Genomic DNA, 22505 nt, shown 5'->3' on the forward strand with positions numbered 1-22505 from the left:
CTGACCTTGTGACATTGTTGGGGTACAGTACCATGTGGGTGAGCTGACCTTGTGACATTGTTGGGGTACAGTACCATGTGGGTGGATGCCCAGTGACATTGTTGGGGTACAGTACCATGTGGGTGGATGCCCAGTGACATTGTTGGGGTACAGTGCCATGTGGGTGAATGCCCAGTGACATTGTTGGGGTACGGTGCCATGTGGGTGAGCTGACCTTGTGACATTGTTGGGGTACAGTGCCATGTGGGTGAGCTGACCTTGTGACATTGTTGGGGTACAGTGCCATGTGGGTGAGCTGACCTTGTGACATTGTTGGGGTACAGTACCATGTGGGTGAGCTGACCTTGTGACATTGTTGGGGTACAGTGCCATGTGGGTGAGCTGACCTTGTGACATTGTTGGGGTACAGTACCATGTGGGTGAGCTGACCTTGTGACATTGTTGGGGTACGGTGCCATGTGGGTGAGCTGACCTTGTGACATTGTTGGGGTACAGTACCATGTGGGTGAGCTGACCTTGTGACATTGTTGGGGTACAGTGCCATGTGGGTGAATGCCCAGTGACATTGTTGGGGTACAGTACCATGTGGGTGAATGCCCAGTGACATTGTTGGGGTACGGTGCCATGTGGGTGAGCTGACCTTGTGACATTGTTGGGGTACAGTGCCATGTGGGTGAGCTGACCTTGTGACATTGTTGGGGTACAGTACCATGTGGGTGAGCTGACCTTGTGACATTGTTGGGGTACAGTGCCATGTGGGTGAGCTGACCTTGTGACATTGTTGGGGTACAGTGCCATGTGGGTGAGCTGACCTTGTGACATTGTTGGGGTACAGTGCCATGTGGGTGAGCTGACCTTGTGACATTGTTGGGGTACAGTGCCATGTGGGTGAGCTGACCTTGTGACATTGTTGGGGTACAGTACCATGTGGGTGAGCTGACCTTGTGACATTGTTGGGGTACAGTGCCATGTGGGTGAGCTGACCTTGTGACATTGTTGGGGTACGGTACCATTTGGGTGAGCTGACCTTGTGACATTGTTGGGGTACAGTACCATGTGGGTGGATGCCCAGTGACATTGTTGGGGTACAGTGCCATGTGGGTGAATGCCCAGTGACATTGTTGGGGTACAGTGCCATGTGGGTGAGCTGACCTTGTGACATTGTTGGGGTACAGTGCCATGTGGGTGAGCTGACCTTGTGACATTGTTGGGGTACAGTACCATGTGGGTGAGCTGACCTTGTGACATTGTTGGGGTACAGTGCCATGTGGGTGAGCTGACCTTGTGACATTGTTGGGGTACAGTACCATGTGGGTGAGCTGACCTTGTGACATTGTTGGGGTACAGTACCATGTGGGTGAATGCCCAGTGACATTGCTGGGGTACAGTGCCATGTGGGTGAGCTGACCTTGTGACATTGTTGGGGTACAGTACCATGTGGGTGAGCTGACCTTGTGACATTGTTGGGGTACAGTGCCATGTGGGTGAGTTGACCTTGTGACATTGTTGGGGTACAGTACCATGTGGGTGAATGCCCAGTGACATTGTTGGGGTACAGTGCCATGTGGGTGAGCTGACCTTGTGACATTGTTGGGGTACAGTACCATGTGGGTGAATGCCCAGTGACATTGTTGGGGTACAGTACCATGTGGGTGAATGCCCAGTGACATTGTTGGGGTACAGTACCATGTGGGTGAGCTGACCTTGTGACATTGTTGGGGTACAGTGCCATGTGGGTGAGCTGACCTTGTGACATTGTTGGGGTACAGTGCCATGTGGGTGAGCTGACCTTGTGACATTGTTGGGGTACAGTGCCATGTGGGTGAGCTGACCTTGTGACATTGTTGGGGTACAGTACCATGTGGGTGAGCTGACCTTGTGACATTGTTGGGGTACAGTACCATGTGGGTGAATGCCCAGTGACATTGTTGGGGTACAGTGCCATGTGGGTGAATGCCCAGTGACATTGTTGGGGTACAGTGCCATGTGGGTGAGCTGACCTTGTGACATTGTTGGGGTACAGTACCATGTGGGTGAGCTGACCTTGTGACATTGTTGGGGTACGGTGCCATGTGGTTGAGCTGACCTTGTGACATTGTTGGGGTACAGTACCATGTGGGTGAGCTGACCTTGTGACATTGTTGGGGTACAGTACCATGTGGGTGGATGCCCAGTGACATTGTTGGGGTACAGTACCATGTGGGTGAGCTGACCTTGTGACATTGTTGGGGTACAGTGCCATGTGGGTGAGCTGACCTTGTGACATTGTTGGGGTACAGTACCATGTGGGTGGATGCCCAGTGACATTGTTGGGGTACAGTGCCATGTGGGTGAGCTGACCTTGTGACATTGTTGGGGTACAGTGCCATGTGGGTGAGCTGACCTTGTGACATTGTTGGGGTACAGTGCCATGTGGGTGAGCTGACCTTGTGACATTGTTGGGGTACAGTGCCATGTGGGTGAATGCCCAGTGACATTGTTGGGGTACAGTGCCATGTGGGTGAGCTGACCTTGTGACATTGTTGGGGTCCAGTACCATGTGGGTGAGCTGACCTTGTGACATTGTTGGGGTACAGTACCATGTGGGTGAGCTGACCTTGTGACATTGTTGGGGTACAGTACCATGTGGGTGAGCTGACCTTGTGACATTGTTGGGGTACAGTGCCATGTGGGTGAGCTGACCTTGTGACATTGTTGGGGTACAGTACCATGTGGGTGAATGCCCAGTGACATTGTTGGGGTACGGTGCCATGTGGGTGGATGCCCAGTGACATTGTTGGGGTACAGTACCATGTGGGTGAATGCCCAGTGACATTGTTGGGGTACAGTACCATGTGGGTGAGCTGACCTTGTGACATTGTTGGGGTACAGTGCCATGTGGGTGGATGCCCAGTGACATTGTTGGGGTACAGTACCATGTGGGTGAATGCCCAGTGACATTGTTGGGGTACAGTGCCATGTGGGTGAGCTGACCTTGTGACATTGTTGGGGTACAGTGCCATGTGGGTGAGCTGACCTTGTGACATTGTTGGGGTACGGTGCCATGTGGGTGAGCTGACCTTGTGACATTGTTGGGGTACAGTACCATGTGGGTGAGCTGACCTTGTGACATTGTTGGGGTACAGTACCATGTGGGTGAGCTGACCTTGTGACATTGTTGGGGTACAGTGCCATGTGGGTGAGCTGACCTTGTGACATTGTTGGGGTACAGTACCATGTGGGTGAATGCCCAGTGACATTGTTGGGGTACAGTGCCATGTGGGTGAGCTGACCTTGTGACATTGTTGGGGTACAGTACCATGTGGGTGAATGCCCAGTGACATTGTTGGGGTACAGTGCCATGTGGGTGGATGCCCAGTGACATTGTTGGGGTACAGTGCCATGTGGGTGAATGCCCAGTGACATTGTTGGGGTACAGTACCATGTGGGTGAGCTGACCTTGTGACATTGTTGGGGTACAGTGCCATGTGGGTGAGCTGACCTTGTGACATTGTTGGGGTACAGTGCCATGTGGGTGAGCTGACCTTGTGACATTGTTGGGGTACAGTGCCATGTGGGTGAGCTGACCTTGTGACATTGCTGGGGTACAGTACCATGTGGGTGAGCTGACCTTGTGACATTGTTGGGGTACAGTGCCATGTGGGTGAATGCCCAGTGACATTGTTGGGGTACAGTGCCATGTGGGTGGATGCCCAGTGACATTGTTGGGGTACAGTGCCATGTGGGTGAGCTGACCTTGTGACATTGTTGGGGTACGGTGCCATGTGGGTGAACGCCCAGTGACATTGTTGGGGTACAGTGCCATGTGGGTGAATGCCCAGTGACATTGTTGGGGTACGGTGCCATGTGGGTGAACGCCCAGTGACATTGTTGGGGTACAGTGCCATGTGGGTGGATGCCCAGTGACATTGTTGGGGTACAGTGCCATGTGGGTGAGCTGACCTTGTGACATTGTTGGGGTACAGTGCCATGTGGGTGAATGTCCAGTGACATTGTTGGGGTACAGTGCCATGTGGGTGAGCTGACCTTGTGACATTGTTGGGGTACAGTGCCATGTGGGTGAACGCCCAGTGACATTGTTGGGGTACAGTGCCATGTGGGTGAATGCCCAGTGACATTGTTGGGGTACAGTGCCATGTGGGTGAGCTGACCTTGTGACATTGTTGGGGTACAGTACCATGTGGGTGAGCTGACCTTGTGACATTGTTGGGGTACAGTGCCATGTGGGTGAGCTGACCTTGTGACATTGTTGGGGTACAGTGCCATGTGGGTGGATGCCCAGTGACATTGTTGGGGTACAGTACCATGTGGGTGAATGCCCAGTGACATTGTTGGGGTACAGTGCCATGTGGGTGAGCTGACCTTGTGACATTGTTGGGGTACAGTACCATGTGGGTGAGCTGACCTTGTGACATTGTTGGGGTACAGTGCCATGTGGGTGAATGCCCAGTGACATTGTTGGGGTACAGTACCATGTGGGTGAATGCCCAGTGACATTGTTGGGGTACAGTGCCATGTGGGTGAATGCCCAGTGACATTGTTGGGGTACGGTGCCATGTGGGTGAGCTGACCTTGTGACATTGTTGGGGTACAGTGCCATGTGGGTGACCTGACCTTGTGACATTGCTGGGGTACAGTGCCATGTGGGTGAATGCCCAGTGACATTGTTGGGGTACAGTGCCATGTGGGTGAGCTGACCTTGTGACATTGTTGGGGTACAGTACCATGTGGGTGAATGCCCAGTGACATTGTTGGGGTACAGTACCATGTGGGTGAGCTGACCTTGTGACATTGTTGGGGTACAGTACCATGTGGGTGAGCTGACCTTGTGACATTGCTGGGGTACAGTGCCATGTGGGTGAGCTGACCTTGTGACATTGTTGGGGTACAGTGCCATGTGGGTGAGCTGACCTTGTGACATTGTTGGGGTACGGTACCATGTGGGTGAGCTGACCTTGTGACATTGTTGGGGTACAGTACCATGTGGGTGAATGCCCAGTGACATTGTTGGGGTACAGTACCATGTGGGTGAGCTGACCTTGTGACATTGTTGGGGTACGGTACCATGTGGGTGAGCTGACCTTGTGACATTGTTGGGGTACAGTGCCATGTGGGTGAATGCCCAGTGACATTGTTGGGGTACGGTGCCATGTGGGTGAGCTGACCTTGTGACATTGTTGGGGTACAGTACCATGTGGGTGAGCTGACCTTGTGACATTGTTGGGGTACGGTACCATGTGGGTGAGCTGACCTTGTGACATTGTTGGGGTACAGTACCATGTGGGTGAATGCCCAGTGACATTGTTGGGGTACAGTACCATGTGGGTGAGCTGACCTTGTGACATTGTTGGGGTACGGTACCATGTGGGTGAGCTGACCTTGTGACATTGTTGGGGTACAGTACCATGTGGGTGAATGCCCAGTGACATTGTTGGGGTACAGTACCATGTGGGTGAGCTGACCTTGTGACATTGTTGGGGTACAGTACCATGTGGGTGAATGCCCAGTGACATTGTTGGGGTACAGTACCATGTGGGTGAGCTGACCTTGTGACATTGTTGGGGTACGGTGCCATGTGGGTGAGCTGACCTTGTGACATTGTTGGGGTACAGTACCATGTGGGTGAGCTGACCTTGTGACATTGTTGGGGTACAGTGCCATGTGGGTGAGCTGACCTTGTGACATTGTTGGGGTACGGTACCATGTGGGTGAGCTGACCTTGTGACATTGTTGGGGTACAGTACCATGTGGGTGAATGCCCAGTGACATTGTTGGGGTACAGTACCATGTGGGTGAGCTGACCTTGTGACATTGTTGGGGTACGGTACCATGTGGGTGAGCTGACCTTGTGACATTGTTGGGGTACAGTGCCATGTGGGTGAATGCCCAGTGACATTGTTGGGGTACGGTGCCATGTGGGTGAGCTGACCTTGTGACATTGTTGGGGTACAGTACCATGTGGGTGAGCTGACCTTGTGACATTGTTGGGGTACGGTACCATGTGGGTGAGCTGACCTTGTGACATTGTTGGGGTACAGTACCATGTGGGTGAATGCCCAGTGACATTGTTGGGGTACAGTACCATGTGGGTGAATGCCCAGTGACATTGTTGGGGTACAGTACCATGTGGGTGAGCTGACCTTGTGACATTGTTGGGGTACGGTACCATGTGGGTGAGCTGACCTTGTGACATTGTTGGGGTACAGTACCATGTGGGTGAGCTGACCTTGTGACATTGTTGGGGTACAGTACCATGTGGGTGAGCTGACCTTGTGACATTGTTGGGGTACGGTACCATGTGGGTGAGCTGACCTTGTGACATTGTTGGGGTACAGTACCATGTGGGTGAATGCCCAGTGACATTGTTGGGGTACGGTGCCATGTGGGTGAGCTGACCTTGTGACATTGTTGGGGTACAGTACCATGTGGGTGAATGCCCAGTGACATTGTTGGGGTACAGTACCATGTGGGTGAATGCCCAGTGACATTGTTGGGGTACAGTACCATGTGGGTGAGCTGACCTTGTGACATTGTTGGGGTACGGTACCATGTGGGTGAGCTGACCTTGTGACATTGTTGGGGTACAGTACCATGTGGGTGAGCTGACCTTGTGACATTGTTGGGGTACAGTACCATGTGGGTGAGCTGACCTTGTGACATTGTTGGGGTACGGTACCATGTGGGTGAGCTGACCTTGTGACATTGTTGGGGTACAGTACCATGTGGGTGAATGCCCAGTGACATTGTTGGGGTACGGTGCCATGTGGGTGAGCTGACCTTGTGACATTGTTGGGGTACGGTGCCATGTGGGTGAGCTGACCTTGTGACATTGTTGGGGTACAGTACCATGTGGGTGAGCTGACCTTGTGACATTGTTGGGGTACGGTACCATGTGGGTGAATGCCCAGTGACATTGTTGGGGTACAGTGCCATGTGGGTGAGCTGACCTTGTGACATTGTTGGGGTACAGTGCCATGTGGGTGAGCTGACCTTGTGACATTGTTGGGGTACAGTACCATGTGGGTGAATGCCCAGTGACATTGTTGGGGTACGGTGCCATGTGGGTGAGCTGACCTTGTGACATTGTTGGGGTACAGTACCATGTGGGTGAATGCCCAGTGACATTGTTGGGGTACAGTGCCATGTGGGTGAATGCCCAGTGACATTGTTGGGGTACGGTGCCATGTGGGTGAGCTGACCTTGTGACATTGTTGGGGTACAGTGCCATGTGGGTGAATGCCCAGCGACATTGTTGGGGTACGGTGCCATGTGGGTGAATGCCCAGTGACATTGTTGGGGTACAGTGCCATGTGGGTGAATGCCCAGTGACATTGTTGGGGTACAGTACCATGTGGGTGAGCTGACCTTGTGACATTGTTGGGGTACGGTACCATGTGGGTGAGCTGACCTTGTGACATTGTTGGGGTACAGTACCATGTGGGTGAATGCCCAGTGACATTGTTGGGGTACAGTGCCATGTGGGTGAATGCCCAGTGACATTGTTGGGGTACAGTGCCATGTGGGTGAGCTGACCTTGTGACATTGTTGGGGTACAGTACCATGTGGGTGAATGCCCAGTGACATTGTTGGGGTACGGTACCATGTGGGTGAGCTGACCTTGTGACATTGTTGGGGTACAGTACCATGTGGGTGAATGCCCAGTGACATTGTTGGGGTACAGTGCCATGTGGGTGAGCTGACCTTGTGACATTGTTGGGGTACAGTACCATGTGGGTGAGCTGACCTTGTGACATTGTTGGGGTACAGTGCCATGTGGGTGAGCTGACCTTGTGACATTGTTGGGGTACGGTACCATGTGGGTGAGCTGACCTTGTGACATTGTTGGGGTACGGTACCATGTGGGTGAGCTGACCTTGTGACATTGTTGGGGTACAGTGCCATGTGGGTGAGCTGACCTTGTGACATTGTTGGGGTACAGTACCATGTGGGTGGATGCCCAGTGACATTGTTGGGGTACAGTGCCATGTGGGTGAGCTGACCTTGTGACATTGTTGGGGTACAGTACCATGTGGGTGAGCTGACCTTGTGACATTGTTGGGGTACGGTGCCATGTGGGTGAGCTGACCTTGTGACATTGTTGGGGTACAGTGCCATGTGGGTGAGCTGACCTTGTGACATTGTTGGGGTACGGTACCATGTGGGTGAGCTGACCTTGTGACATTGTTGGGGTACAGTACCATGTGGGTGAATGCCCAGTGACATTGTTGGGGTACAGTGCCATGTGGGTGAGCTGACCTTGTGACATTGTTGGGGTACGGTACCATGTGGGTGAGCTGACCTTGTGACATTGTTGGGGTACAGTACCATGTGGGTGAGCTGACCTTGTGACATTGTTGGGGTACAGTGCCATGTGGGTGAGCTGACCTTGTGACATTGTTGGGGTACAGTACCATGTGGGTGAGCTGACCTTGTGACATTGTTGGGGTACAGTGCCATGTGGGTGAGCTGACCTTGTGACATTGTTGGGGTACAGTGCCATGTGGGTGACCTGACCTTGTGACATTGCTGGGGTACAGTACCATGTGGGTGAGCTGACCTTGTGACATTGTTGGGGTACAGTACCATGTGGGTGAATGCCCAGTGACATTGTTGGGGTACAGTGCCATGTGGGTGAGCTGACCTTGTGACATTGTTGGGGTACAGTGCCATGTGGGTGAATGCCCAGTGACATTGTTGGGGTACAGTGCCATGTGGGTGAGCTGACCTTGTGACATTGTTGGGGTACAGTGCCATGTGGGTGAGCTGACCTTGTGACATTGTTGGGGTACAGTACCATGTGGGTGAGCTGACCTTGTGACATTGTTGGGGTACAGTACCATGTGGGTGAGCTGACCTTGTGACATTGTTGGGGTACAGTGCCATGTGGGTGAGCTGACCTTGTGACATTGTTGGGGTACAGTACCATGTGGGTGAATGCCCAGTGACATTGTTGGGGTACAGTACCATGTGGGTGAGCTGACCTTGTGACATTGTTGGGGTACAGTGCCATGTGGGTGAATGCCCAGTGACATTGTTGGGGTACAGTGCCATGTGGGTGAATGCCCAGTGACATTGTTGGGGTACAGTACCATGTGGGTGAGCTGACCTTGTGACATTGTTGGGGTACAGTACCATGTGGGTGAGCTGACCTTGTGGCACTGAATTGACATCACTGACTGTCATGGCTGGAGGGAGTGTGGGGTGTGAAGTGCGCGCAGGCATGTTCCTGACTGGGCCTGATACTTCTCGGAGCCCCAGAAGCCCCAGAGGCTGGAGAATCTAACCAAAATTGGGATCAATTGCTGCTTGGAAGAGAGTCCATTCAGCCCATCACTCCAGTGCTGGAGCATTGACAGCTCTCTCCAATCAGATCAGTCCATAACCAAACATTTGATCCCTCCTTGTCTTTGGCCACACAGACATTGTGGGCAAGTTTGATGCAGATCTGACCCCCAGATAACCCCATTATTTCAACTTCTGCACAGAATGGGTCCATCTCTGGGCCCAGCATTTACTGCCGCCATCCCTAGTTGCCCCCCTTGAGGAGATGGGGGTGAGCTGCCTTCTTGAACCACTGCAGTCCATGTGCTGTGGGTAGACCCACAGTGTCCCTTAGGGAGGGAATCCCAGGATTCTGACCCAGCCAGACTGAGGTAACGGCGAGATATTTCCAAGTCGGGATGGTGAGGGGCTCAGAGGGGAACCTGCATGGGGTGGTGTTCCCATGTATCTGCTGCCCCTGTCCTACTGGATGGAAGTGGTCGTGGGTTTGGAAGGTGCCCCCTAAGGATCTTTGGTGAATCAGCCTCTCAGAATCCATACAGAGAGAAAGCAGGCCATTCGGTCCATCAAATCCACACCAACCCTCTGAAGTGCATCCCACCCAGATGCCGTCCCCTATAAACCTCAATTTCCCATGGCCAATCCACCCTGACCTGCACATCCCTGAACACTACGGGATAATTTTCCATGGCCAATCTTTCCCAAACTGCACATCTTATGGTGGGTAAGGGTGGATGGGCCATGGGAAATTGTCCCATAGTGCCCAGGGATGTGCAGGTTAGGGTGGATTGGCCATGGAAAATTGTCCCATAGTGCCCAGGGATGTGCAGGTTAGGATGGATTAGCCATGGGAAATTGTCCCATAGTGGCCAGGAATGTGCAGGTTAGGGTGGATTGGCCGTGGGAAATTGTCCCATAGTGTCCAGGGATGTGCAGGTTAGGGTGGGTTGGCCATGGGAAATTGTCCCATAGTGCACAGGGATGTGCAGGTTAGGGTGGATTGGTCATGGGAAATTGTCCCATAGTGGCCAGGAATGTGCAGGTTAGGGTGGATTGGCCATGAGAAATTGTCCCATAGTGCCCAGGGATATGCAGGTTAGGGTGGATTGGCCATGGGAAATTGTCCCATAGTGCACAGGGATGTGCAGGTTAGGGTGGATTGGCCATGGAAAATTGTCCCATAGTGCACAGGGATGTGCAGGTTAGGGTGGATTGGCCGTGGGGGAACTGTCCCATAGTGTCCAGGGATGTGCAGGTTAGGGTGGATTGGCCATGGAAAATTGTCCCATAGTGCCCAGGGATGTGCAGGTTAGGGTGGATGGGCCGTAGGAAATTGTCCCATAGTGTCCAGGGATGTGCAGGTTAGGGTGGATTAGCCATGGGAAATTGTCCCATAGTGTCCAGGGATGTGCAGGTTAGGGTGGATTAGCCATGGGAAAATGTCCCATAGTGTGCAGGGATGTGCAGGTTAGGGTGGATTGGCCATGGGAAATTGTCCCATAGTGCCCAGGGATGTGCAGGTTAGGGTATATTGGCCATGGGAAATTGTCACATAGTGCCCAGGGATGTGCAGGTTAGGGTGGGTTGGCCATGGGAAATTGTCCCATAGTGCCCAGGGATGTGCAGGTTAGGGTATATTGGCCATGGGAAATTGTCACATAGTGCCCAGGGATGTGCAGGTTAGGGTGGGTTGGCCATGGGAAATTGTCCCATAGTGCCCAGGGATGTGCAGGTTAGGGTGGATTGGCCATGGGAAATTGTCCCATAGTGCCCAGGGATGTGCAGGTTAGGGTGGATTAGCCATGGGAAAATGTCCCATAGTGTGCAGGGATGTGCAGGTTAGGGTGGATTGGCCATGGGAAAATGTCCCATAGTGCCCAGGGATGTGCAGGTTAGGGTGTATTGGCCATGCTAAATTGCCCATGGTATGTGTAGGTTAGGTGCATTGGTCAGGGGTAAATGTAGTGCAGTAGGGGAATGGATCTGGGTGGGTTATTGGAGGATCAGTGTGGTCTTGTTGGGCCGAAGGTTCTGTTTCCCCACTGTCGGGACACTATGATATTCTATGACTCCCCTGGGCCCTACCACTATACTGGATAAGTTTTACCAAATTAAACTCCATCTGCCAGTCCTCAGCCCATTGACCCAACTGAGCGCTCTCTAACCCTAGATCACCTCCCTCAGCACCCAATATGGCCCCAATCTTACAATCATCCACCATCTTACTAAACCTGCCTTGCTTTAATCTGGTTCAAATCGTTTGTCGAAGTGTAGATGTGCCTTGCACACGTTGGGAGGGTTGGGGGTGTGTTCCTGACTGTGGACTTGTCAGTGCTGCGAGCTTGTGTGAGAAGGTGCAGAGGGAGGGAGATTCAGGGGAACAGCTTACCTCGAGGGATCTCACTCAAACACCTCCGTGTGCCTCAAGCCAGCTTCCGAGTCTCGATAATTCCTCAGGTAGGGCTCGACCTCCTGGTCACTGGGTTACTCACTCGGAGAACATCCAGTGAACTGGACCATAGCATCCCATCCGAGAACAAAACTGGACACAGGTCCACTCGGGAAACTTGCCTTTATCAGCCTTGGCACAGACTGGAAGAGCAGGGAGGTTATGTCAGAGCTGTCCAGGCCTTTGGAGAGGCCTCAGCTGGAGGACAGTGTGCAGTTCCAGTCTCTGCTCTACAGGAGGGCGGGGGGATGCAGAGGGAGATTTACCAGGATACTGCCCGGGATGGAGCAGTTCAGTGACAGAGAGAGGCTGGGTCAGCTCGGGCTGTTCCCCTTAGAGCAGGGAAGGCTGAGGGGGTTTCCTGAGAGAGGGGTATAAGATTATGAGGGGCATGGGCTGGGTGGACAGGAAGCTGCTGTTCCCCTCAGTTAAAGGGTCAGTTATGGGGGCAGGGTGGGGCATCATTTTAAGGTGAAAGGCAGGAGGTGCAGGGAGGATTTGAGGAAAGGTTGTTTCACCCAGAGGGTGGGGGGGGGGGGTGCAATGCTCTGCCTGGGAGGAGGGGGGGGGGGGGGTGGGAAACTTTTAAAAAGGACTCGGATGAGCTCTGGAGATGTCTGAACATTCATAGCCATGGGTGTGGTGCAGGAAAGTGACCAGTTTATAGTACCTTAATGGATACAGACCCGATGGGCAGAAAGGTCTGTTTTCATTCATTCACAGGATGAGGGTATCGCTGTCTAGTCCTAGCATGTATTGCCCATCCCTAATTACCCAGGGGGCAGTTAAGAGTCAACCCCATCACAGTGGATCTGGAGTCACGTTAGGCCCAGACCAGGTAACGATGGCAGTTCCCTTCCCTGAAGCATATTAGTGATCCAGATGGATCAGATTGTCACAATGATTGGCAATGGATTGATGGTCATCATGAGACTCAATTCCAGATTATTATTGAATTGGAATTGTACCATCTCCTCTGCCACGATTCGATTCTGGGTCTCTGGATTAACAGTCCAGTGATAATACCACGAGGTAATCACCTCGCCCATTGCTGCTATGTACAAACAGAGATGTGGGGGTGGGAAGGGGGGAGGGGGGGGATTTCTTTGACAGAGTCTGGACCTAAATCTCGTTAAACATTAAATCTCATTAAAACACACAAAGCAGAATGACTGACGAATTGTTCTTCTGCTAAAACACATCACAAAACACAAATATTTGCGACAAAGAACTGAACTGTGAAAGATTCAGCACACAGTGTGTAGAGCAAGCACCACAATCAGCAGGGGAGATTAAACAGGAACAGAAGTTGCTGGAGAAGCTCAGCAGGTCTGGCAGCGTCTGCAGAGAGAAATCAGAGTGAACGTTTCGGGGTCCGGTGACCTTTCCTCAGAGAATGTATCTCTGGTGACACATGGCACTGAGTGTGGATCGGGTGGGGGGGGGGGGGGGGGGTGGGTGGGGAGGGAATGTTCAACATCACAGAGATCCCGGTGATTTCAAAACACAAAGAGTGAAACTTGAGTTGGGATCCAGAGCCGGAGCCAAAGGTAGTCACTCCAGTACAGGATGTAACTGTGCAAACAAATGTGAACCAATAGCTGGTCAAACGCCAGGACCAAGAGAGAGATTAACAACAGTGCACAAGCAAAACAGATTGAAACGGGAATCCAGCCAGAGACAGCAGCAGAACTGCTTCAAGAAGGGGAGAGGTGGCAGTGAGTTAAATACTAAATCCAGACCAAAACTGTGGACGCAGGAAATCAGAAACAGTTGTTGCAGGAAAAGCTTAGCAGGTCTGGCAGCATCTGTGGGGAGAAAGCACAGTGAACGTTTCGGGGCCCAGTGAGACGTGTTCAATACTATAACACCTCTGCAACTCAGGGAGCTAAAACACCAGGTCAAAACAACAATTTGTTCCAAGCAACAATTTGATTTCAGATAGTCAACATGGTTTCGTCAAGGGCAGGTCGTGTCTCACAAACCTCACTGAGTGTTTTAAGAAGCTGACCAAGCATGTAGATGAGGGTAGGGCAGTTGACGTGGTATACTTGGACTTCAGTAAAGCCTTTGATAAGGTTCCACATGGGAGGCTATTGGAGAAAATGCAGAGGCATGGAATTGAGGATGATTTAACAGTTTGGATTAGAAACTGGCTTTCTGAAAGAAGGCAGCGAGTGGTGGTTGATGGAAAATATTCAGCCTGGAGTCCGGTTACTAGCGGTGTGCCACAAGGATCTGTTTTGGGACACTGCTGTTTGTCATTTTTATAAATGACTTAGACGCAGGCATAGGTGGATGGATTAGTAAATTTGCAGACGACACTAAAGTCGGTGGAGTAGTGGACAGTTTGGAAGAGTGTTACAGGTTGCAGGGGGACTTGGATAAACTGCAGAATTGGGCTGAGAGGTGGCAAATGGAGTTCAATGCAGCTAAATGTGAGGTGATGCACTTTGGGAAGAATAACAGGAAGGCAGAGAGTATGGGTCAATGGAAAGATTCTTGGTAGTGTGGATGTGCAGAGGGATCTTGGAGTGTGTTAGGTTTCATTGGTAGAGGGATTGAGTTCAGGAACTGCAATATCATGCTGCAGCTATACAAAACACTGGTGTGGCCACACTTGGAATATTGTGTACAGTTCTGGTCGCCATATTTCGGGAAGGATGTGGAAGCATTGGAAATGGTGCAGAGGAGATTTACCAGGATGTTGCCTGGTCTGGAGGGAAGGTCAAATGAGGAAAGGCTGAGAGATTCGGGTCTGTTCTCATTGGGAAGAAGAAGACTGGGGGGGGGATTTGATAGAGACATGCAAGATGATCAAAGGATTAGAGAGGGTAGACAGTGAAAGTCTTTTTGCTAGGATGATGTTATCAGCTTGTACAAGAGGACATAACTACAAATTGAGGGGTGATAGATTTAAGACAGATGTCAGAGGCAGGTTCTTTACTCAGAGAGTGGTAAGGGTGTGGAATGTCCTACCTGCTAATGTAGTCAACTCAGCCACATTAGGGAGATTTAAACAATCCTTAGATAAGCACATGGATGATTTTAGGATAGTGTAGGGGGACGAGCTGAGAATAGTTCACAGGTCGGCGCAACATTGAGGGCCGAAGGGCCTGTTCTGCGCTATATTGTTCTATGTTCTAAACCTACAGCCAGAGGGTCAGTGCTGAGGGAGGGGGCACTATCAGAGGGTCATTGCTGAGGGAGGGGCACTGTCAAAGGGTCAGTGATGAGGTAGGGGGTACTGTCGGAGGGTCAGCACTGAGGGAGGGGGCACTGTCAGAGGGTCAGTGCTGAGGGAGTGCTGCACTGTCGGAGGGTCAGTGCTGAGGGAGGGGGCACTGTCGAAGGGTCAGCGCTGAGGGAGGGCCACTCTGTCGGACGGTCAGCACTGAGGGAGTGCTGCACTGTCAGAGGGTCAGTGCTGAGGGAGTGGGCACTGTCGGAGGGTCAGTGCTGAGGGAGTGCTGCACTGTCGAGGGTCAGTGCTGAGGGAGTGGGCACTGTCGGAGGGTCAGTGCTGAGGGAGTGCTGCACTGTCGGAGGGTCAGCGCTGAGGGAGTGGGCACTGTCAGAGGGTCAGTGCTGAGGGAGTGGGCACTGTCAGAGGGTCAGTGCTGAGGGAGTGCTGCACTGTCGGAGGGTCAGCGCTGAGGGAGTGCCGCACTGTCGGAGGGTCAGTGCTGAGGGAGTGCCGCACTGTCGGAGGGTCAGTGCTGAGGGAGTGGGCACTGTCAGAGGGTCAGTGCTGAGGGAGTGCTGCACTGTCGGAGGGTCAGCGCTGAGGGAGTGCCGCACTGTCGGAGGGTCAGTGCTGAGGGAGTGCCGCACTGTCGGAGGGTCAGTGCTGAGGGAGTGCCGCACTGTTGGAGGGTCAGTGCTAAGGGAGTGGGCACTGTTGGAGGGTCAGTGCTAAGGGAGTGGGCACTGTTGGAGGGTCAGTGCTGAGGGAGTGGGCACTGTCGGAGGGTCAGTGCTGAGGGAGTGCTGCACTGTCGGAGGGTCGGCGCTGAGGGAGTGCTGCACTGTCGGAGGGTCGGCGCTGAGGGAGTGCTGCACTGTCGGAGGGTCGGCGCTGAGGGAGTGGGCACTGTCGGAGGGTTAGTGCTGAGGGAGTGGGCACTGTCAGAGGGTCAGTGCTGAGGGAGTGGGCACTGTTGGAGGGTCAGTGCTGAGGGAGTGCCGCACTGTCGGAGGGTCAGTGCTGAGGGAGTGGGCACTGACAGAGTGTCAGTGCTGAGGGAGTGGGCACTGTCGGAGGGTCAGTGCTGAGGGAGTGCCGCACTGTCGGAGGGTCAGCGCTGAGGGAGTGCTGCACTGTCGGAGGGTTAGTGCTGAGGGAGTGCCGCACTGTCGGAGGGTCAGTGCTGAGGGAGTGGGCACTGTCGGAGGGTCAGCGCTGAAGGAGTGGGCACTGTCGGAGGGTCAGCGCTGAGGGAGTGGGCACTGTCGGAGGGTCAGCGCTGAGGGAGTGGGCACTGTCGGAGCGTCAGTGCTGAGGGAGTGGGCACTGTCGGTGGGTCAGCGCTGAGGGAGCGGGCACTCGGAGGGTCAGTGCTGAGGGAGCGGGCACTGTCGGAGGGTTAGTGCTGAGGGAGTGCCGCACTGTCGGAGGGTCAGCGCTGAGAGAGTGGGCACTGTCGGAGGGTCAGTGCTGAGGGAGCGGGCACTGTCGGAGGGTCAGTGCTGAGGGAGCGGGCACTGTCGGAGGGTCAGTGCTGAGGGAGCGGGCACTGTCGGAGGGTCAGTGCTGAGGGAGTGGGCTCTGTCGGAGGGTCAGTGCTGACGTAGCGACGCAGAGAGCTGTTGGGGGAAAGTGTGAGGAATGGGGTCTAATTGAGAAATCCATCAATGAGCTAGCCCACTCTCTGTGGGCTGAATTGCCTCCTCCCACACTGAAGGACTGTAACATTTGGTTGTCTCTTTCTCCATCTTGGTTTCCGATTGTGAGCCGTCCAGAATATGTTCAACAGTCTGTCTGACTGCATTCATGATCCAACAGTGGGAGCTCTGCAACCACCTTCCAGCTGTGATCCTAATGTCGATCCCACTAACAGACTGGCTCATTGCTGAGCTTCCGAACTCTCTGTGAAAGGGCTCTGTCCCTCTTAGTACCCTCCAGCACATCCCTGCAAATGGCCTGAGCGCTTTGAGCAGGACTGTACTCCCATTTCCACAGCCCCCTGCCATGACTGCCCACTGACTGCTTTAGGAGCCATTAGATTCAGGAGGATTTGACGATCAGAGTATTTATGTAACATTATATAAAATTACCTGACACAGATAATGAAACCCCTTAATGTGATCGCCGCTACCATGACAACCACCAGATTTAATATGACATTGTGTCGCTCTGTCTCAGCCAAACTCTCTCTCCATTTCCCATACTCACAATCTGTCTCTCCATTTTCTATACTCACTCCCTCTCTCTGCTTCTGTCAGTCTCACTATCCCCTGCTTCCCTCTGTTTGTCTGTGGGGGAGAGGGGGGTGGGGGAGAGGGGGTGGGGGTGAGGGGGTTGGGAGTGAAGGAGAGGGGGTGGGAGTGAGGGGGAGGGGGTGGGAGAGTGGAGTGGGAGTGAGGGAGAGGGAATGGGATTGAGGGAGAGGGGATGGGAGTGAGGGAGAGGGGAGTGGAAGTGAGGGGAGGGGGTGAGGGAGAGGGGTGGGAGTGAGGGAGAGGGGGTGCGAGTGAGGGGGAGAGGGTGAGGGAGAGGGGGATGGGAGTGAGGGAGAGAGGGTGGGAGTGAGGGTGCGAGTGAGGGGGAGGGTGTGAGGGAGAGGGGTGGGAGTGAGAGTGAGGGGATGCAAGTGAGGGAGAGGGGGTGGGGGTGAGGAAGACAGAAGGGGAGAGGGGAAGGGGAGGGGCAGAGGGAGAGGGGGATGGGGCGAGGGGTTCTGCAGTGTTGAGGGAGGGCAAAAACAGAAATTGTTGGAAAAGCTCAGCAGGTGTGGAGGGAAAGCAGAGTGACCCTTCCTCAATGGAGCCTGTTCCTGCTTCCCCTCTCCCCATCCCCATTCCCTCGGATTCCCTTTAGCCCCCAGTGCTATATCCAACACCTCTTTGAGGATATTCCATGATCAGTCGGCGAGGTTGGGATGGGAACAGGAATGCTGGGAAAACACTTTAATTTCCCAGAGGGATGTGAGCATCGCTGGCTGATCCAGCAGGTCTTACCCATCCCTAATTGCCCCTGGAGCCAATGGTCTTGCTGGGGTTATTACAGCGGCAGTCCCATGGTACTGGGGGATCTGGAGTCAGAGGGAGCTCTGTTCCTCAGGACACTGCCTGACCTACGGAGGGGGAGAGGGAGGGCAGAGGGGAGGGGGAGGGAAGGGGGGGGGAGGGGAGGGGGAGGGAAGGGGGGGGAGGGAAGGAGGGGGAAGGAGGGGAGGGGGAAGGAGGGAGGGAAGGAGGGGAGGGGGAAGGAGGGGAGGGGAGGGGGAAGGAGGGGAGAAGGAGGGGAGGGGGGGAAGGAAGGAGGGGAGGGGGAGGGAAGGAAGGAGGGGAGGGGGAGGGAAGGAAGGAGGGGAGGGGGAGGGCAGAGGGGGAGGGGAGAAAGGGTGGGGGAGGGAAGAGGGGGAGGGAAGGAGGGGAAGGGGAGGGAAGGAGGGGGAAGGAAGGAGGGGAGGGGGAGGGCAGAGGGGGAGGGAAGGAGGGGAGGGGGAGGGCAGAGGGGGAGGAAGGAGGGGGAAGGAAGGAGGGGAGGGGAGGGCAGAGGGGGAGGGGAGGGGGAGGGAAGAGGGGAGGAGGAGAGGGGGAGGGAAGAGGGGGAGGGAAGAGGGGGAGGGAAGAGGGGGAGGGAAGAGGGGGAGGGAAGAGGGGGAGGGAAGAGGGGGAGGGAAGAGGGGGAGGGAAGAGGGGGAGGGAAGAGGGGGAGGGAAGAGGGGGAGGGGAAGAGGGGGAGGGGAAGAGGGGGAGAGGGGGAGGGGGAGAGGGGGAGGGGGGGAGGGGGAGGGGGGGAGGGGGAGGGAAGAGGGGGAGGGAAGGAGGGGAGGGGAAGGGAAGGAGGGGAGGGGAGGGCAGAGGGGGAGGGAAGGAGGGGGAAGGAAGGAGGGGAGGGGGAGGGAAGGAGGGGAGGGGGAGGGAAGGAGGGGAGGGGGAGGAAAGGAGGGGAGGGGGAGGGAAGAGGGGGAGGGAAGGAGGGGAGGGGGAGGGAAGAGGGGGAGGGAAGGAGGGGAGGGGGAGGGAAGGAGGGGAGGGGGAGGAAGGAGGGGAGGGGAGGGAAGGAGGGGGAAGGAAGGAGGGGAAAGGAAGGAGGGGAGGGAGAGGCCAGAGGGGGAGGGGAGGGAAGGAGGGGTGGGGGAGGGAAGGAGGGGAGGGGGAGGGAAGAGGGGAGGAGGGGAGGAGGGGAGGCAGAGGTGAAGCAGGCCATTCTGCCCTGGAAGACTGGCCCACTGTTCAGTAGGATCATGGTTAATATCGGTGCGGGCTCAACCTCCCTCTCCCCAGTGAACCCCCCCCGTAATCTCTCCAACTCCACCTTGACCATATCCAGTGACCCCTCCCACTGCTCTCTCGGAGTTGGGGAGGGGGGGAGGAATCATAGACTCACACCCCACCCTCAGAGAGTAGACATTCCTGCTCATCTCCTTCTACAATGGGAGAGCCCTCATTCTGAGAGGGTGTTCCCTCCCCCATCCCTCACGAGGCCGGTGGGGGGCGGTGATAATACCCGCCCAGTGACCCCAGCACCACCCCCACCCATCTCAAATTAATCACCTCACCCTCCATTCTGAGGAAGGGTCACTCAAATGGATTCCTATACTCCTGATTTCTCTCCACAGATACTGCCCAGACCTGCTGAGCTTTTCCAGCAATGTCTGTTTCTGTTTCTGATTGACAGCATCCTCAGTTCCCTCGGTTTGTATGCCATTGGAGATAGGAGAGTTAGAGGAGGTACAGAGGGAGGAGGGGAGTAAGGGGAGGTTTGGGGGGAGGAGAGGAGTGAAGGGAGTTTGGGGGAGGAGGGGAGGTTTGGAGGGAGGAGGGGAGTCAGAGGAGGTTTGGGGGAGGAGGGAGGAGGGAGTCAGGGGAGGTTTGGGGGTAGGAGGGAGTCAGGGGAGGTTTGGGGGGAGGAGGGGAGTTTGGGGGAGGAGAGGAGTCAGGGGAGGTTTGGAGGGAGGAGGGGAGTCAGGGGAGGTTTGGAGGGAGGAGGGGAGGAGGGGAGTCAGGGGAGGTTTGGGGGTAGGAGGGAGTCGGGGGAGGTTTGGGGGGAGGAGGGGGGTTTGGGGGGAGGAGGGGAGTTTGGGGGAGGAGAGGAGTCAGGGGAGGTTTGGAGGGAGGAGGGAGGAGGGGAGTCAGGGGAGGTTTGGGGGTAGGAGGGAGTCAGGGGAGGTTTGGGGGGAGGAGGGGGGTTTGGGGGGAGGAGGGGAGTTTGGGGGAAGAGAGGAGTCAGGGGAGGTTTGGGGGTAGGAGGGAGTCAGGGGAGGTTTGGGGGGAGGAGGGGAGTTTGGGGGAGGAGAGGAGTCAGGGGAGGTTTGGAGGGAGGAGGGGAGTCAGGGGAGGTTTGGGGGTAGGAGGGAGTCAGGGAGGTTTGGGGGGAGGAGGGGTGTCAGGGGAGGTTTGGGGGAGAGGAGGGGAGAGGAGGGTAGTCGGGGGAGAGGAGGGGAGTCAGGGGAGGTTTGGGGGGGGAGGGGAGTCAGGGGAGGTTTGGGGGGAGGAGGGGAGTCAGGGAGGTTTGGGGGGAGGAGGGGAGGTTTGGAGGGAGGAGGGGAGTCAGGGGAGGTTTTGGGGGGAGGAGGGGAGTCAGGGGAGGTTTGGGGGGGAGGAGGGGAGGTTTGGAGGGAGGAGGGGAGTCAGGGGAGGCTTTGACGGAGGAGGGGAGTAGGAGGACGGGGAGGGAGGAAGGTTGGAGGAGGGGTAGAGTGGGAGCAGGAAGGAAGGAACTAAAGGCGGAACCCAGAAACTGAAATGTGAATTGGCGCCAATTTAAAAATTGAAAGAGAGAGAGAGAGAGAAAGGAACAGACAGAGGGAGAGACAGGAGAGAGAGAGAGAGACAGAGAGAAAGAGAGAGAGAGAGAGAGAGAGTGAGACAGAGAGAAAGAGAGAGACAGAGTGAGAGAGGGAGGGAGAGAGAGAGAGACAGAGAGTGAGAGAGAGAGAGAAAAAGAAACAGACAGGGAGGAGAGACACAAAGAAAGAGAGACAGAGACACAGAGACAGAGACACAGAGGGAGACATAGAGGGAGACACAGAGACAGAGACACAGAGATAGAGACACAGAGACAGAGACACAGAGGGAGACACAGACAGAGACACAGAGACAGAGACACAGAGGGAGACACAGAGATAGAGACACAGAGATAGAGACACAGACACAGAGACACAGACACAGAGGGAGACACAGAGAGACACAGAGACAGAGACACAGACACAGAGAGACAGAGACAGAGACACAGAGATAGAGACACAGAGACAGAGACACAGAGAGACACAGACAGAGAGACAGAGATAGAGACACAGAGATAGAGACACAGAGACAGAGACACAGAGAGACAGACACAGAGACACAGACACAGAGGGAGACACAGAGAGACACAGACACAGAGACACAGACACAGAGACAGAGACACAGAGAGACACAGACACAGAGACAGAGGGAGGTGACCGCGGGTCGCCCGGAGCTGGGAGCCCTCTCGGTGAAACTGACTCGGGAACCGTGAGTGAAACAAAGATACATTTTTCCAGGAAAGTAACCAGTGAGTGTTCCCGAGTTACTGCCCCCCCCCCCCAGTCTGTGTGTGGGAACACCATCCTATCCCAGTGGGATCACCGGGAGATTCCCGGCCGGGAACGGGATCACATTCGTTTGAAATGGCGGGAGCGGCGGGCGGGAAACCCTCATTCACCGGGAGGGGGGTATATCCCGGGGGGTGGGGGGTATATCCCGGGGGGAGGGGGGTATATCCCGGGGGGTGGGGGGTATATCCCGGGGGGAGGGGGGTATACCCCGGGGGGTATATCCCGGGGGGTGGGGGGTATATCCCGGGGGGAGGGGGGTATATCCCGGGGGGTATATCCCGGGGGGTGGGGGGTATATCCCGGGGGGTGGGGGGTATACCCCGGGGGGTGGGGGGAGGGTATATCCCGGGGGGGTGGGGGGTGGGGTAGGGTATATCCGGGGGGGGGGGGGTAGGTATATCCGGGGGGGGGGGGTAGGTATATCCCGGGGGGGGGGGGTAGGGGGTGGGGGGTATATCCCGGGGGGTGGGGGAGGGTATATCCCGGGGGGGGTATATCCCGGGGGGAGGGGGGTATATCCCGGGGGGGGGGTATATCCCGGGGGGGGGAGGGGGGTATACCCCGGGGGGGGGGGGGGGAGAAGAGAGGGGTATACCCCGGGGGTATATCCCGGGGGGTGGGGGGGTATATCCTGGGTTGGGGTGTAGGGTGATGGGTATATCCTGTGGGGTGAGGGTGAGGGGTAAATCCCGGGGTGGGGGTGATGGGTATATCCCGGGGTGGGGGTAAGGAGTGAGGGGTATATCCCGGGGTGGGGGTGATGGGTATATCCTGGGGTGGGGGTAAGGAGTGAGGGGTATATCCCAGGATGTGAGCTCCCACATTTCCCAGTGCCCCCACACGTCCAGGCATCACCCTGTACCAACAGAGACCACGGGCCACCCCCACCTGCTTCCAGGTAGGCTGCCAAACACCAGCAAGATCCCACATCGTCCAATGGGGGAGGGACACAGATGACCAGTTTCTGGTTGCTGTTGGTTCAGGGATCAATATTGGTCCCCAGTCCACTCCCTCAGGACTGACCC

At 55.3% G+C, this 22505-nt stretch overlaps 1 protein-coding gene and 1 long non-coding RNA gene across 3 annotated transcripts in view; one reads left to right on the forward strand and one right to left on the reverse strand.

Moving 5' to 3' along the window:
• LOC148136192 (uncharacterized) overlaps positions 1-22505 on the reverse strand; it is a 126128-nt gene that overhangs the window by 55944 nt on the left and 47679 nt on the right. The window lies entirely within an intron of this gene.
• The window catches only part of LOC122543973 (equilibrative nucleoside transporter 2-like), a 35640-nt gene continuing 34454 nt past the window's right edge, over positions 21320-22505 (forward strand). The window contains exon 1 of one of the 2 annotated variants that reach the window (XM_087983846.1): positions 21320-21397. The gene's annotated coding sequence lies outside the window, so the exon portion shown is untranslated. Of the gene's footprint in view, positions 21398-21418; positions 21438-22505 lie in introns of those variants that run through there. The other variant, XM_087983847.1, reaches the window with a different exon arrangement.

Source organism: Chiloscyllium plagiosum, unplaced genomic scaffold, assembly GCF_037043375.1.
Source record: "Chiloscyllium plagiosum isolate Xiang-an unplaced genomic scaffold, Cpla_swu_hap1 HiC_scaffold_46, whole genome shotgun sequence".
Taxonomy (NCBI): Eukaryota; Metazoa; Chordata; class Chondrichthyes; order Orectolobiformes; family Hemiscylliidae; genus Chiloscyllium; species Chiloscyllium plagiosum.